This window comes from Callithrix jacchus, chromosome 9 (genome assembly GCF_049354715.1).
Source record: "Callithrix jacchus isolate 240 chromosome 9, calJac240_pri, whole genome shotgun sequence".
Taxonomy (NCBI): Eukaryota; Metazoa; Chordata; class Mammalia; order Primates; family Cebidae; genus Callithrix; species Callithrix jacchus.
In genome coordinates, this window is record NC_133510.1 from 46,953,586 (window position 1) to 46,968,269 (window position 14,684).

A 14,684-nucleotide genomic window follows, 5' to 3' on the forward strand; every position below is an offset into this window, starting at 1 on the left:
TAAAATGCATGTTCCCCTTCTTCCTCTGTAGACACAGAATAAAGTTATTCTTTACTGTTCTTTATGTATTAGTATATGCTTATGGGTGGCTCGGTTCTTCATTGAGGGGAAGCTCTGAGATCTTATTGGCAGTTGTCCCGTCCTTTTCTAAATCAAGGCTCATTGTGTATCCTGCCATCTTGGTCTTCCTGCTGCTTCTCTCAACGGTTCTTCCCTCTCTATTTTCTTTATGCAGCTATCTGAGATGTCTCTGAAATATCATATCCGAGATGTGATAAACATTGATTTGTTTTAAAATGTGTTAGGCACTAAAATCTGTCATAAATAAACTATAAAAGATTGCACTCATAATTTTTATCTATGGATATATATCTTTTAAACTTTTGATGGTATCAGCCAAACTGAAAGCCTACTTTTTCATTCTCACAGAAACCATTTTAGTGCATATAACTTTCTATTATGTTCCATTAATGCTCTTTATTTTTTAGGGTTTTATTTTTCAACTTCTTCTTACAAATAATTTTTTAAACCTGGTAAGTGCTGAGATTGAGAAAGTTTTGTAAGGTGACACACTTATATGACTGTGCTAGAACTGGAATTAGGCCTTTTATTCAGGAAAGCCATGTGTCCAAATTAAACTATTTGGTCCACTCTTGGTGCCTCAGATGTTTATTAACTTCTGGTTTGTAGTTTAAGGAAAAAGAAAGAGAGGAAATATTTGCGTTATAAGAGAAATAAGAAGCTTAAAAAGATTCAGTAACTTTGAAGGTATAAACTTAAGTAATAACTAATTTTTATTGACCATTTCCCAGGAGGTAGGCATTGTTGAGTCTTCTATATATATTAATTCATTGAAAGTTCATGATAGACCTATGAGGTAGGTAGTGTTACTATTTCTTTTTTATATACAAAGAAACTGAAGTTCTGGGAAGTTTCCTGAAGACACATAGCTACTAAATGTAGAAAAGACTATGAGCATAGGTAATTTAGCTTTATCTTCTGGGCTTTTAACTACTGTTTTATATATTTATCACAAATATGAAAGGATGTAGAGTTTTTTGTTTTTTGTTTGTTTGTTTGTTTGTTTGTTTTTTTGAGACCAAGTCTCACTCTGTTGCCCAGGCTGGAGTACAGTGGTGTGATCTCGGCTCACTGCAACCTCCGCCTTCCTGGTTCAAGCAATCCTCCTACCTCAGCCTCCCGAGTAGCTGGGACTACAGGTGCGTGCCACCATGCCTGGCTAATTTTTTGTATTTTCAGTAGAGAAACGGTTTCACCATGTTAGCCAGGTTGGTTCCAATCTCTTCACCTCATGATCTTCCTGCCTCAACTTCTCAAAGTGCTGGGATTACAGGTGTGAGCCATTGTGCCTGGCCAGAGTTTTAAATAAGTATTTTAAAATAGGTAGAATGTCAATACTGTTAACTTATGTAATAAAGTATTACGGAAACTTTTGTTAAAAAAAAAAAAATGGAATGTCACAACTACATATAGAGTTGCCCATGTAAAATAGTCCTTCTAAAGAAGTATTTCAAGATTGAATAAGAGACAGGTAGTTTGACAGAAGTCTGATCAGAGACAGAAGATAGCTTCTCTTGGAGTCAGTTTAATATATTTATCCATTTCTTTTACCAAAGGCAATTTATGGAAATACAGAAATCTGAACCTTGATTTTTTTTTCACCCAGAAAAGTAGAACACTGTGAAAATGACTGGGATTTTTCCAAACAAAATTTTAATGAACTAATGTTATGAAAAATGCTGAATTACTAATTGCTACTTCAAAACTAACTTCAAGCAAAATGATGTTTGAAATAAAATTTGAAGAAATGCAAGATCCAATTCCATAATTATTTCTTCCTTTCTACATCTTAGGAACATGGCAGCTGACAGCAAAGGACGATCCAGTTCCCTAGTTTTCACTAAGCTGCCCTTGTAATGCATGGCAGCCATTGTTTATACATAGTAATTTCTTATGTTTATTTAATAACTGAGACATTCTCTGTATTAATTGAATACTCTCCCCTAGTCTTTTTTTTTTTTTTGAGACGGAGTTTCGCTCTTGTTACCCAGGCTGGAGTGCAATGGCGCGATCTCGGCTCACCGCAACCTCCGCCTCCTGGGTTCAGGCAATTCTCCTGCCTCAGCCTCCTCAGTAGCTGGGATTACAGGCACGCACCACCGTGCCCAGCTAATTTTTTGTGTTTTTAGTAGAGACGGGGTTTCACCATGTTGACCAAGATGGTCTCGATCTCTTGACCTCGTGATCCACCCTCCTTGGCCTCCCAAAGTGCTGGGATTACAGGCTTGAGCCACCGCACCCGGCCTCTCCCCTAGTCATTTTGGAATTTTTAGAAAAAAACTGGAAGCTTAGCTAAAGAAGTGACACTAGCTCTGCTTGTAATGTTTTGGCCTCTTCCTCTGTCTGCAATACAAATAAACTTTATTGGTCTCCCCTACCACCACCAAAAAAATTAAAACCAGCTTAGTGGGTACAATCCCTGCATTACACTTTCCCAGTCCCTAGAACTAGCTTTATCTGGGCTCATGGCCTTTTTAACCCACTATTCAATATTTCAGGAAACTGTCTGCATTTTTCTAATACTTAAAAATGTAATAAAATACTCTGAGCTTGAAAGCAATTAGAAGGGCATTTTTATTTTCCTCATGACCATTCAAAAGATAGCAGTGATTTTTAATTATTTGGAATATTCTCTGCAGCATATTAATATTTAAAACATATTATAAAGAGATTAATATATTACAAAAAAGCTACTGCATTATTTTGTTTGACCTTAAAAATGGATCTTTGAAGTTACAGTAGTTTTAGAGTATATGTGCTACGAAACCAATATAATTTGTGTCTAGAATTTTGAATCTCATTCTGATACTAGCCTATTATTAATTTAATTATATAACTAAATTACATATTTATAATGTTATAGATGTATATGGATATGTAATCTTCAGCTGCATACCCTTACCTGTTTATTTCGCTCTACCAACCTACCATACTGTTTTGAGAATGAATGAAATAATTTACTTGAATAATTTATTACATTTCCTTACCACAATGATACATCAGAGTCAGTTGGTAGGCTTAACTAGAGCAGATTAATGACCTCCATAGGTTCTAAATCTGCAGGTTTGGTGTGAGATCTGTGGTTATGCATCTCTACCAATTTTCCAGATAATACTGATGCTGCTGGACCAGGGACCACAGTTACATAAGGGTTATCTCATAAAATTGAATGAATTAAAACAAACAAAAAAACCTTAATAAAATAGCTTATGTTTCAGTCAGGCAAAGGGCTTGATTTTGAATTTGTTTGAACCTTTGGGGTTATAATGACTAGAAAGTAGGACAAAAATGATGTTTGGAGATTATTTTAAGAACAACAACAACATTATTTGACACTTTATCTGGTCCACACTCTCACCTCATCCTTTTGTGATTATTTGTTTGCTTTCTTCCTCAAGCAGAAGGTTGACTGTGTAATGCAGAATTTCATTAACAGGGGTTTCTTGTTTGCACATATTTTTTTCTTCCACTTTTAACTTGTTATCAAAGGTATAACACAGAGAAAATGTGCGACAATTCAGTATAATGTTTGTGAGAAACGTCAGCTCACTGAGATACCAACATAATGGCTTCCGACTTTTTACATGAGGAAAGAAAATTTAGGTCAGCCTTTAAGAGCAATCTATACTAGAATGGATAAGAGGGCACACTTACATGTGCACACACACGCATTTTCAAAGATGCCATTATTTCCATCATCTCCTGTTATAACAATTGCTCGTCGGCAATAGTGGCTAGCACTGACTTTGTTATCTTCTTTAGTTCTTATGCTTTCTCAATGCCTGTCTCCATCTAGGAAGAGGAGATCTTTTTAGCTTATCATCAGAGATAGTGCCTTAAGCAAGTACTTAACTACAGTCTCCTAATAATGATAGTGCATGCCAGCAGTGAGAAACCAAAGTGTGTACATCTTATCTTAGATTTACCATCAGTGTGGCATAAGTTACTATCTTGTTTTTTTTTTTCATATCATGAATGAGATTCCTAAAATGCCATAATTAAGCATATAACTAATAAACAGCCTTAGAAATTGAATGATGAATTTTGATCTCACTGCTGTTTAGTTGACAGATGGGAATCAAACAGACATAAACTCTGTACTTCCAATTTATTGCAGGGAAGAAAAATTGTGTGCCCAAATGCCATAAGACAGGTTGTTCTTCCAGCATTTATAGTCTGGTGGGAAGGAGAAAATAAAGGTCCTGTAGTGTTTCAAAAAAGACAGTTTTAAGCCATTTCTAACATAATAATTGAGAGTTTCAGTTTGGATGAGAACATGAGTATATTAGGACCAACTTCTGAACCTTTTGATGTTCATTCACATAATATAACTCCCCCCTTAATTTGTGTTTTAATACTAGGTTAAATTAAATGACTGATTGTTTACCCAACCTACTATAGGTACTGGATGAATATTCTATTTATTGTAATCCTAAAAATGTGACTTTAAAATATTAACACTAAATATAATTGTATACCTCAATTCTTCTCGTATTTTTGCTGGATGGGCAAAGCAATTGTTTGTTCAGATACATTGAGTCAACACTATAAAACTAAGATAGTCTCTAGTATGAATATGAAATGAGTATGCGATATTTATGGACTTGAACTTTTAAAAAATATCTAGAGGCTTATTTTCCAAATTTACCGTTTATATTCTTCGACTTTCATGTAGTAAGCATTTAAACACTTACATGTGAAATTAGAATGTTAAATGTTTGAGAAGACACCAACATCAATTTTATGTGTCTCTTTAATTGCAATTATTCAATGTTTTGTCTTCAAATTTGATGCAAATATAATTAGTAAGAATTCTGCCAGTGTGATTACCTACTTGAGATTTGTCTACTCAAATGTAAATTGTGGTAACAATAATTTAAGTGCATAGAATTTTATTAATGAAATGAATTCACAAACATTGGCTACATATATGAATATCAGAACTGAGTTCTTAGACGTTTTTCATCAATAGATGAATCAGCCAGCTTTACAAGAATAAATCTGTGTGACAATCCAGACCACAGCGTTAACCCTAACATTCTCACACAACCAGGTTTGCTAACAAGCGGGCAGGGAAAGGACATGTGGATGACTTAGTACAACACTGACAGAAGAAAGGGCTAAGCTTACAACCTACAGATGGTACTCCATGTAGGGAAGTTGGAATCTGAAGAATATCTTGTATTTGGTTGCTCACAGAAAACAGTTTCACGACATCTTAATTCTTCTGTGCCGTTGTGTAGTGGGTATTATTTAAGCATCTTCAAAACATGCTCTGATTTGTGTTAAAGGAAAATTAAATGTGCTGATACGTTCCAGGAATGTAAAATTAAAACTCATAACAAAGATGCTAGATAAGACTTTGCTCTAAAGAATAGAAATAGGAATTGAAGAAATTTGGTGAAGGACAACCTACTTAGAGTGACATCGTTAAAAGAATGTATAGTGAGATGAAGTTATCAAGGGTTCAGTATTGAGCTGAAAGTAAGACCTATAAAGGAAAAACTGGTAAAAAGATAAAACTCATATTAAAGCTACTTATTTGGGATAAGTAGGAAGGAACATTTTATAAAACAATTTCTAACTTGATTGCGTGAAAACCAAAACAAAATGTGAGGGCCAGGGTGGGGATTCCTTGGCTCTTAAAGTCATATTTTTCTCCCTTTGGTACTTTTTTGCTACTTGGGTAACTTTCTCCAAATCTTTTCTGTATGTTTATGTGCCCATCTGGAGTTTTATCACTGTGGTAGACAGTGAGAATGCAAAGTGAAGGAAAGCTGTACCTGTCTATTTTAGCAGTCTAGTAGAAACATAAGCAAACATCCACAGTCAACCATGACATGAGAGATAACGTAAGCATGTGTAAAGTTGCAAGTTACTACACAAAGGAAGGAATTGTTAAGTTTGTCCAGAATGGTGCTGATCAAAGAAGCCATCAGAAGGGGTGACATTTGAGTGATCAACCTTGGTTCCAAGAAGGATGAAATTGCAGGTCACATCATTAATTTGATAGTGCAAGGTGATGGCCTTAGGAGATGAAATAGGGACTCTAACTAGATTCTCCATAATGAAAGGTCTTGCACGCTGTACAACAGAGCTCTATTTTGTTTTGCAAAATAGTTATAGAATTCAAGTTATAGTTTAGAAAGAGCACTCAACCATGTGTAGGATGGATTTCAAGGGGATAAAATGACTGAAAAACCACTTTGGAGATTGCTTCACCAATTCAGATAATATAGGGCTTGGACAAAGAAAATAGCAGTGAGAATAGGGAAAGAAGAATGACTTTTAGGATAGTTAGGAGGTGAAATCAATATTGGTGATTAATTGATTATGGGACATAAAGGAGATGTAGAATCCAAGATGACTCCCAGCTTTCTGGCTTGGAAAAATAGATGACTTGTGATGATCAAGTAACATAAGAAGTGGACTTGGAAACAAAGAAATATTTCATGACTTCACTGATGAGGGTTGACAGTGTAGTGGGTTGTCAGACGTATGGATGAACAGGGATGAACACAGAGAGAATATGTCAGTTTGAGGGGGATGCGTGAATGACCATGAATAGTACTGGTAGAAATTTGAACTTGTTTATTGACAAGGATGAGATGAATCCATAGAAAGCAAAAGGTAGATACACATGAAAGGAATGGAAGACTATGGCCTCCAGAGCCAGGCAGAGCACCTCTTCCTCAGGAGCGGTAGAAGACAGAGGTGTCATGAGTGAGAAGACACAGAGAGGTGGAGGCAAGTTGTTCTGTGCAGAAGGAGCATATGCCTTGTGGCCCCAGTTTTGCAGTGGGAGGTGTCATCTGGTGAGGGTCCTAGGAAGTGGGGAATGAGGAAAGATTACGAGAGTGTTAATCTATGGAATAATCACTGAAGGAATTGGATTAGATGATCATTGAAAGCAAATGAAAAGACATTACTCTCACCGAAGCTCAATATTACCAGTCCTTATGGTTTTGCAGTTTTCCCCAGCATCACTGGGTTGTATCTGGGTAATACTAATGATAACCAACATTTTTAAATGTTTATTATGTACTAGGGACTATCAAATCATTGATCTTCACCACAAGTTCATAAGTTGAGTACTGTTATTATTTTCATCTTACAGAAGAGGAAACCAAGGCACTGGAATTCATAATGGTAAAAAAGGCAGATGGTCAGCATAATTAGTTAGGCTTAGATTCAACTAATAATAGGATAAGCCAGAATAATGAGGTTTAAACAAGATAAAAGCATCCCTCTTTGTTCAAAAGATCCTGAGATAGACAGTCTTGAACGAACATACCTTACCGTGATTTCAAGGACACAGGCTCATCTATGTACCATCTTTTTAGCCTACCTCATGAGCTGAGGTGGCTGCAAGTCCTCTAGTCATTTCTCTACACTTAATATGTCAAGAAAAATTAAGGGGACAAGAAAGGCCTGCCTCCTATCCAGGTGTCCCAGAAATCACAAAACTGCTTCTGCCTACATCCTTAGAACGTGACTGCATGGCTACATCTAGCTCCAGAGAAGGCTGTGAAATATTCATTTTGTCTTAGTAGTATTATTATTATTTTTGAGATGGAGTTTTACTCTGTCACCCAGACTGAAGTGCAGTGGTATGATCTCGGCTCACTGCAATCTCAGCCTCCTGGGTTCAAGTGATTCTCCTGCCTCAGCCTCCCGAGTAACAGGATTACAGGAATGTGCCACCATGCCCAGCTATTTTTGTATTTTTAGTGGAGATGGGGTTTCACCATGTTGACCAGGCTGGTCTCAAACTCCTGACCTCAGGTGATCTGTGCACCTCGGCCTCCCAAAAGGCTGGGATTACAGACATGAGCCACCATCGCCTGGCCTGAAATATTTATATTCCTAACATTCAGAATAAGGGAAGAGCAAATATTGGCATGATCTCTTTCTTTGATTTTTCAGATTATGTTGGATGAAAAGAGAAAGGAGTAAAGAATTGACAGTGTTAACAAAGAGTATTAAGTTAAGTGGTGAATGATGACGAAGTGAAGCCAAAAGGTGGCTGATAGATGGAAGGGAAAGGAAGGTGGAATGGCCTGAATGACTTGGTGGAGTGAAAGTGGAGCTGTCATCAGCAGTAATAAAGAGAATATCACAGATAGCTCTTTGACATGGAGATTGTATGAGAAGGAAACTATGGGAGTTGAGGTTTTGGAAGTGGTAAAGTCCCAGCAGCAGTGGAAAGAATGACTCCGTATTTTGCTGGTATTAGCTAAATGAAGACACTTAGAGGCCAGGCGGTTAAGGAATAAAAATGAAAATCTTAAATCACTAGACCAAGAAAAACAGACTTAAGGTTATTATTCAAGTTTATACATCCTGGTAGTGTTGACAAGGGTATAGAAAACTTTCTTGTTACTAGGATAGTAATTATACCATTTTGTTTTAGGCAAATATACTTAGTCAAAGTTCAAGTTTGCCTTAAACATACGACATTTGTTATCTTCAACAAATTACAAGTCTTCAAAGTAGTATTTCAGATAACTGAATCTTTTCATCCAATGCAAGACATTCTGATGGAATAGTTTCTTAAATGTGTTAAAAGTTGCTTTCTTATAATACATAGAGGATATTTTGTGGTCATTGCTTACTGTTGAAGACAACTGTAAATTATTGTCCTGAACCTAAAATAAAAGATCTCAGCTCTTTCTTCATCTCCTTCATTATCAGAGTTTCTCCATGACACACTGAGGTTGTCTGATTTAAAGAACTGCCTTCATCTTGGACATTTTCAGCAGTTTAGTTGCTCCCTGGTTGCGTAGAATTAGAGATTATAAGATTCTGACCCCTGGGTAAAAGGTTGCTATCATTCAAAAAGCTAAAACCTACAGAAGGCTTTCCAGGTTTTTCTATCTTGCTTCCGGACCAAATGATCTCATGCTATCACCAGCTTCTTGCTCACACTGGAAGGGGTTTATACAAATGGAAACCCTGTTTTGCCTTAAGAAAAAATAAAGACTATCCTACCTAATAAGGAATGCTTTTTAAAGCAAGCCTCTATTTTTTAACTTTAAAAATTTAATTTCTCTCTAAATACATTTTGAAACGACATGTGGAATTTAAATATAGTTGGCACAGTCTTATTTCATTATTCCTATGTACATGCTAAGAGTTGGTGAAGCTTGTGAAATTCTGCACGCTAATTTCTAGTTCTGTGGATTTTCTTTTCTTCCTTCTTCCTTGACACTTAAAAGTTAGAGGTCCAGATAGCGAATTCCAGTCACTTCTGATGAGTGAGTTAAAAGTGCTGAAAATTTTGCCTAATACATGGGAAATCAGCAATCTTTGAAAAAGTGCTGTCATGGCAGATCATTCAGATAAATGGAGCCAATGTCAAGTTTGTTGCTGAATGTCAGAAAGAGGCAAATGATGGTGTGCATTTCATTTATGTAGGGCTTCAGATGAGTGGCAAAGGCGGAGAACTCCTTTGGTCTCTTGGTGGTAGAAAGTGTGACCACCAGGTGTCATAATAGACCCTCCACCCTTCTACTCTCCTTCCCCTCAACCCCACCCACCTGCTTACTCCAAAGATAGAGCTCCAGATTAGCCACTTCAAAATCATCTTGAGAGACTGCTGCTTCCTGGCACGTTCCTCATGTGTTAAGACTCCAGTGATTTTTATTCTGTAATTTCCAATGAAGAGAATACTACAAGTGACACAGGTGACTGTCCCTGGCATGGCTGTGCCTGCAGAGGCTACAGAGCTTTTGAGGTAGCTTCGTCGTTGTCTGATCACCAGTGGCCCCAAGTGATGTAAAAGAGAAGCCCGTGGCTGAAGGCCTTAGCTTTGAAGGAAGGTTCAAAAAAGAGTCACACGCCTCCGTTTTCTGAAGCCTGAGTTAGTTGAACAGATATTTGGAACTTTCAAGATTTCTGTGTGGGACTTAAAGTTGTAACTTTCATTTGAGCCCAAGACCTTCAGAATGAAAGGGACCACATGCTGGAGAGGAACAACAAGGATGGTTTTTATCTGAACTTCTCTCCCTTTATATTTGAAACTAGAGGAAATTATTGAAGATTTCCAAATGATTTGCTGGATGGTGATTATTTAAAAAGAAACTTTCATATTTTATTTTATTGATTTATTTATTTTTACTCTTGATTCTGGTAATGAGAGTCATTAAAAAGCCAGTAAGGGATTGGGAGGAATTAAGTTGGCCATAATTACACATGTATTAATTTGAACCTTTGAAGAAGAGGTATCTTCACATTTATCTTTTACGTAGTAATATAAATTATGGTGGGCAAATGACCTTACAAATATGGTCAACTCATGTTTTCTTAAAATACTAATATTCAAGGCATTAAATGAAGTTTCTGTATTTTTCCTTTTTTGCTTTTTAATCTCTTAATCTCTTTAACTTTTTTTCTTTTTACAAAAGTGCAAGTAAGATATGTTAATTGTATAAAAGTTTTAAAGTTTAATATATGTGCATAGGAAGAAAAAATAGAAAAAGCATTCTTACCCCAATTCAGCTATTTTGTGTCTATTTTTTACAGGCAGCTAGAAATGCAGTGTAATTTATCTAGACCTAGTTAGTAAGAGCACAGATGATGAGTTAAAGAAAGATTGAAAGTTTTTGCAGAGGTGAAGAGGGAGGAGACATACTAGATGCAGAGTAAATGGGCTGTTATATGATTTGATTTCAGAAGTTCCTTTATGTTGAAACTTTGTTCCTTGGTAAAGTACTTCATTAGCTCATTAACTGATCCATTAACACATCCATTAATATTTGTTGAATATTTGTTATAGATTGGGAACTGTGCTTGACATTGAGGATGCATTAATCATGAAGGTAAACCGTTAAGAACCACGCAGCATCCAACACCAAATAAGTGCTCTCTGCCAACTAGGTTCCAGGCACAATTCTGTGCACTCAGGATGCGGTAAGGAACAAAGCAAAGAAATGTCCCTGGCTTCATGGTGGATGACAGGTAGAGCACACAGTAAAGCAAGGAATGCAAATCGCAGTTCAAGGAAGAGCAAGGAAGTCCATGTGGCTGGAGCAGAATGCATGAAGGAGTGAATAGAAGGCTATATGGTCAGAGGATAATTGGAGGCCAGACCCTTTAGGCCATGTAGGGCATTGTAAGGACTTTGGCCTTGACTCTGAATGAGACGCATTGATAGGGTTTTGAGCAGAGAGAACTGTTATAATTTAAAAGGATCACTCTGGCTGCAGTCTGGGGAAGACACAGGTTTTGGTCAAAGAATGGAAACAGGCAAGGTGGAAGGCTATTGCGATACGCCAGACAAGTGATCATGCTGGATTAGATCAGCGTGGTGGCAGTGGATGTGGTTAGAAGTGGGCAAAACCAAGACTTACTGTGTTTAAAGATTTTATCAACTGGATTTTTAAAAATCAAAATGAATATTGTTGATGAGAGAAGGAGAGGGATCAAAGATGGTTTGAGGATTTTGGCCTGCGTAACTAAAAAGTGGACATTATTATTTATAGAGATTTGGAGAAAAGGTTTGAGGGTAAAGAATAGATAAGCTTTAAAAACAGTAAGTTTGCCATTCCTATTAAATATCCAAGAAGAAATATTGAACAGAGTGTGGGCTGGAAATATCAATTGGGGTTCATCAGCAAGGAAGTGAGTGTGGACAAAAATAGAAAGAGAACTTATGAATATGAGGACAAGGCTAAACCCTGAAGCACAAATAAGTACAATAAAGGGTTACGTAGTGGAAATATACACAAAGTAGTCCAATGGGGAAACAAGGAGCATGAGTGAGCACTCATCATCAACATGAAGACCTTGAACACAGTCCTGTGAGAACACTGAGGAAGAAGCAGCAACTTTTAAAAAAAGTGTTTTGGATACAGTCTCACTCTGTTGCTCTGGTTGGAGTGCAGGGATGTGGTCATAGCCCACTGTAACCTTGATCTCCTGGGCCCAAGTGATTCTCCCACCTCAGCCTTCTGAGTAGCCAGGACTACAGGCACATACCATCATACCCAGCTAATTTTTAATTTTTTTATAGAGATGGCATCTCACTGTGTTGCCCAGGCTGCTCTTGAACTCCTGGCCTCAAGCTGTCCTCCTACCTCAGCCTCCCAAAGTGCTGGGATTACAGGTGTGAGCCAGAAGCAGCAACTTCTGCTTGGAAGAAATCAGAGAAATTCACAGAGGAGGTGATGTTCGAGTTAGATCAGATAAGTCGAGGCTTGTTAGAGAAACCAGGACCCTTTAAGGGAGAAGGGGCAGTGAGCACACCGTTCCAAGTAGTAAGAGAGCCCAGTAAGCGTGTAACTTCTTGTGCTCAAACTGTTTGCCTCAGGAACCTTGTATAGAGTCTGCACCATATTGTATGTATGTAGCAGAAGGTTATTTAAAAGTAAAAAGGCATACAACTGGGGCTGACAAAAATAGAAAAAATGCCAAGTCAATTTTAGAAGAATTGAAATGATATGCCAGAGAGCAGAACCGCTGGAAGTATTTGAAGGAAAAAATAGTACAGAAAAGCACTGGAATACAATAAGCGTGCAAGCAGTGACCTTTAAGAAGATTGCAGATCTTTAAAATGACAGTCCTGTAAGTCATGAGTTTGGAGAGTTTCTCTTAAATTTGATAATAGTTTGAAAATGAATTTATTTGATAATAGTTAAAATAATATTTACTTTTAAAAAATCCGTGCCACATAAATGTCTTTCTGAACTCCAACAGATTTATGCATTTTATAACCTGCTAATGGTAGATAAAGAATATTCATTCATTTGAGGTATTTATTGAGTAGCTACTATGTGCCAAGCATTGTTCTAGGAATTGGGACTGTAAATGTGATCCTGACAGTGCAGTCCGTGCCCTGGTTTGCACTTCACTGCTGATGCAGAAGTGAGTAAACAAATGAATAAATAAGTGGCATAAAGTAGAGCAGGTAAAGGTGAAGAAATGACAGGTTGCTAATTCAAAAGCTTGATGTGGGACCTCACTGCAATTGAAGGGGTTGCAATGATACCAGTGTGCAGAGAACCGGATTCTCTAGGACTTGCTAGGCCAAAAAAAAAAGGCGGGGGGGGGGGGTGGTTTAAACTTTATTGCAAATACTATGGGAAACTCTTGGAGTGTTTTGAAGAGGGGAGCTAGGTGATCATAAAGCTTAAACACAGAAAAGTTTAGATTAAAAACTGCAGAAAGCTCAGAAATTTTCTGCACATATTACATTACACTGAGATTTAAATCCATTTTCCACATACCTTTCATCAGTGGGAGCAGAAAAATAATTAGTTGTGGTCTCGATGTTAGTTGAAAAGAGTCTGGGCACAGTGGCTCACGCCTGTAATCCCAGCACTTTGGGAGGCCAAGATGGTCAGGAGATTGAGACCATCTTGGCCATGGTGAAATCCCAACTCTACTAAAATACAAAAATAAAAATAAAAAAAATTAGCCAGGTATGGTGGCGCATGCCTGTAGAGCCAGCTACTCAGGAGACTGAGGCAGGGGACTCGCTTAAACCTGGGAGACGGAGGTTGCAGTGAGCTGAGATTGTGCCACTGAACTCCAGACTGGTGAAAGAGCAAGACTTTGTCTCTAAAAAAAAAAAGTTATTTTTATTAAGTAAACCAAAGGCTTTCATTTCTCTTCTCAACTACCAATTTCTTTGGGTTTCATTTATATAGATTTTAAAAAATCACTTCTTTTAAAGGGAATTTCATAAAACTCTTAAGATTGATTTTTTCAATAGTTTATGACCTTCATACTCTATTAAATATTTGCCTAGGATGAAGCATGTTTTTCTAAAATATATATATTGTATAACCTCACAGACATTATACTCCTAATCACGGCTTTATTCATGATTTTTATAAAGGAGGCAAATAGTCACTTCATGACTGAACGAAGCCGCTAATACCGAGAATACTATGACTGGCCCTATGTCCAATGGGAAGCGCTTTAGCTTTTAGACAGAACTAAATGGTGTCAAGAATTAAATAAACATGAATGTCGATCTTCAAAATTTCTACTAGCAGCTTGACCTGAAAAGAATTCCCATCAATTTACATGAAATGATTAAAATTAGTCTCAGGTCATAATGACCAAATTGTATTTATTTCGCCCAGAGACATCAGGTTTAGCTAAAACTGGAAATTCATTTGTGTAATAATATGTTGGGTTCTACTCCTAATATATCCCACAATCCCCAAAATTAGTTCAGCACACTTGGTATCTAGTGTTTGTAGGGGACAAAAAGTAATATATTTAACTCACTCCTTGCAAGAGTCATATCTGACACCGCTATAAGGAAAGACAGATGAATGAAAATAACGTAACAAATATATTTAATGAACCTTCAGATATGATGGCTCAAAAGACCTAGGAAAACTGTATTTTTATAATAAGTCTGATGAAATAGGTGGATAGTCATGGAGAAACATGATTGGACAAGAGAAATATGATCTCAGTTTAATAAACTAGGGTGGGGCTACTTCAGCAAGGCCTGTTGGTTCATAGTTTTCTTGTGTCTCTGTATGATGTTTCCCACCTCCACCTCCTGGCTGCCCACGGGGTGGGACCATCTGGAATGAGGGTCTGAGGACCTACTTTCTGGTGAGATAGGCTGGAACTTTTTTATG

The 14,684-nt window shown here is 37.2% G+C and overlaps 1 protein-coding gene across 15 annotated transcripts in view; it reads left to right on the forward strand.

The window, feature by feature from the left end:
- SOX5 (SRY-box transcription factor 5) overlaps positions 1–14,684 on the forward strand; it is a 1,034,770-nt gene that overhangs the window by 237,035 nt on the left and 783,051 nt on the right. For 2 of the 15 annotated variants that reach the window (XM_078339088.1, XM_078339093.1), the window contains one exon: positions 1,123–1,220. The exons of the other annotated variants lie outside the window; for them this stretch is intronic. The gene's annotated coding sequence lies outside the window, so the exon portion shown is untranslated. The remainder of the gene's footprint in view (positions 1–1,122; positions 1,221–14,684) is intronic. 15 annotated transcript variants of the gene reach the window in all.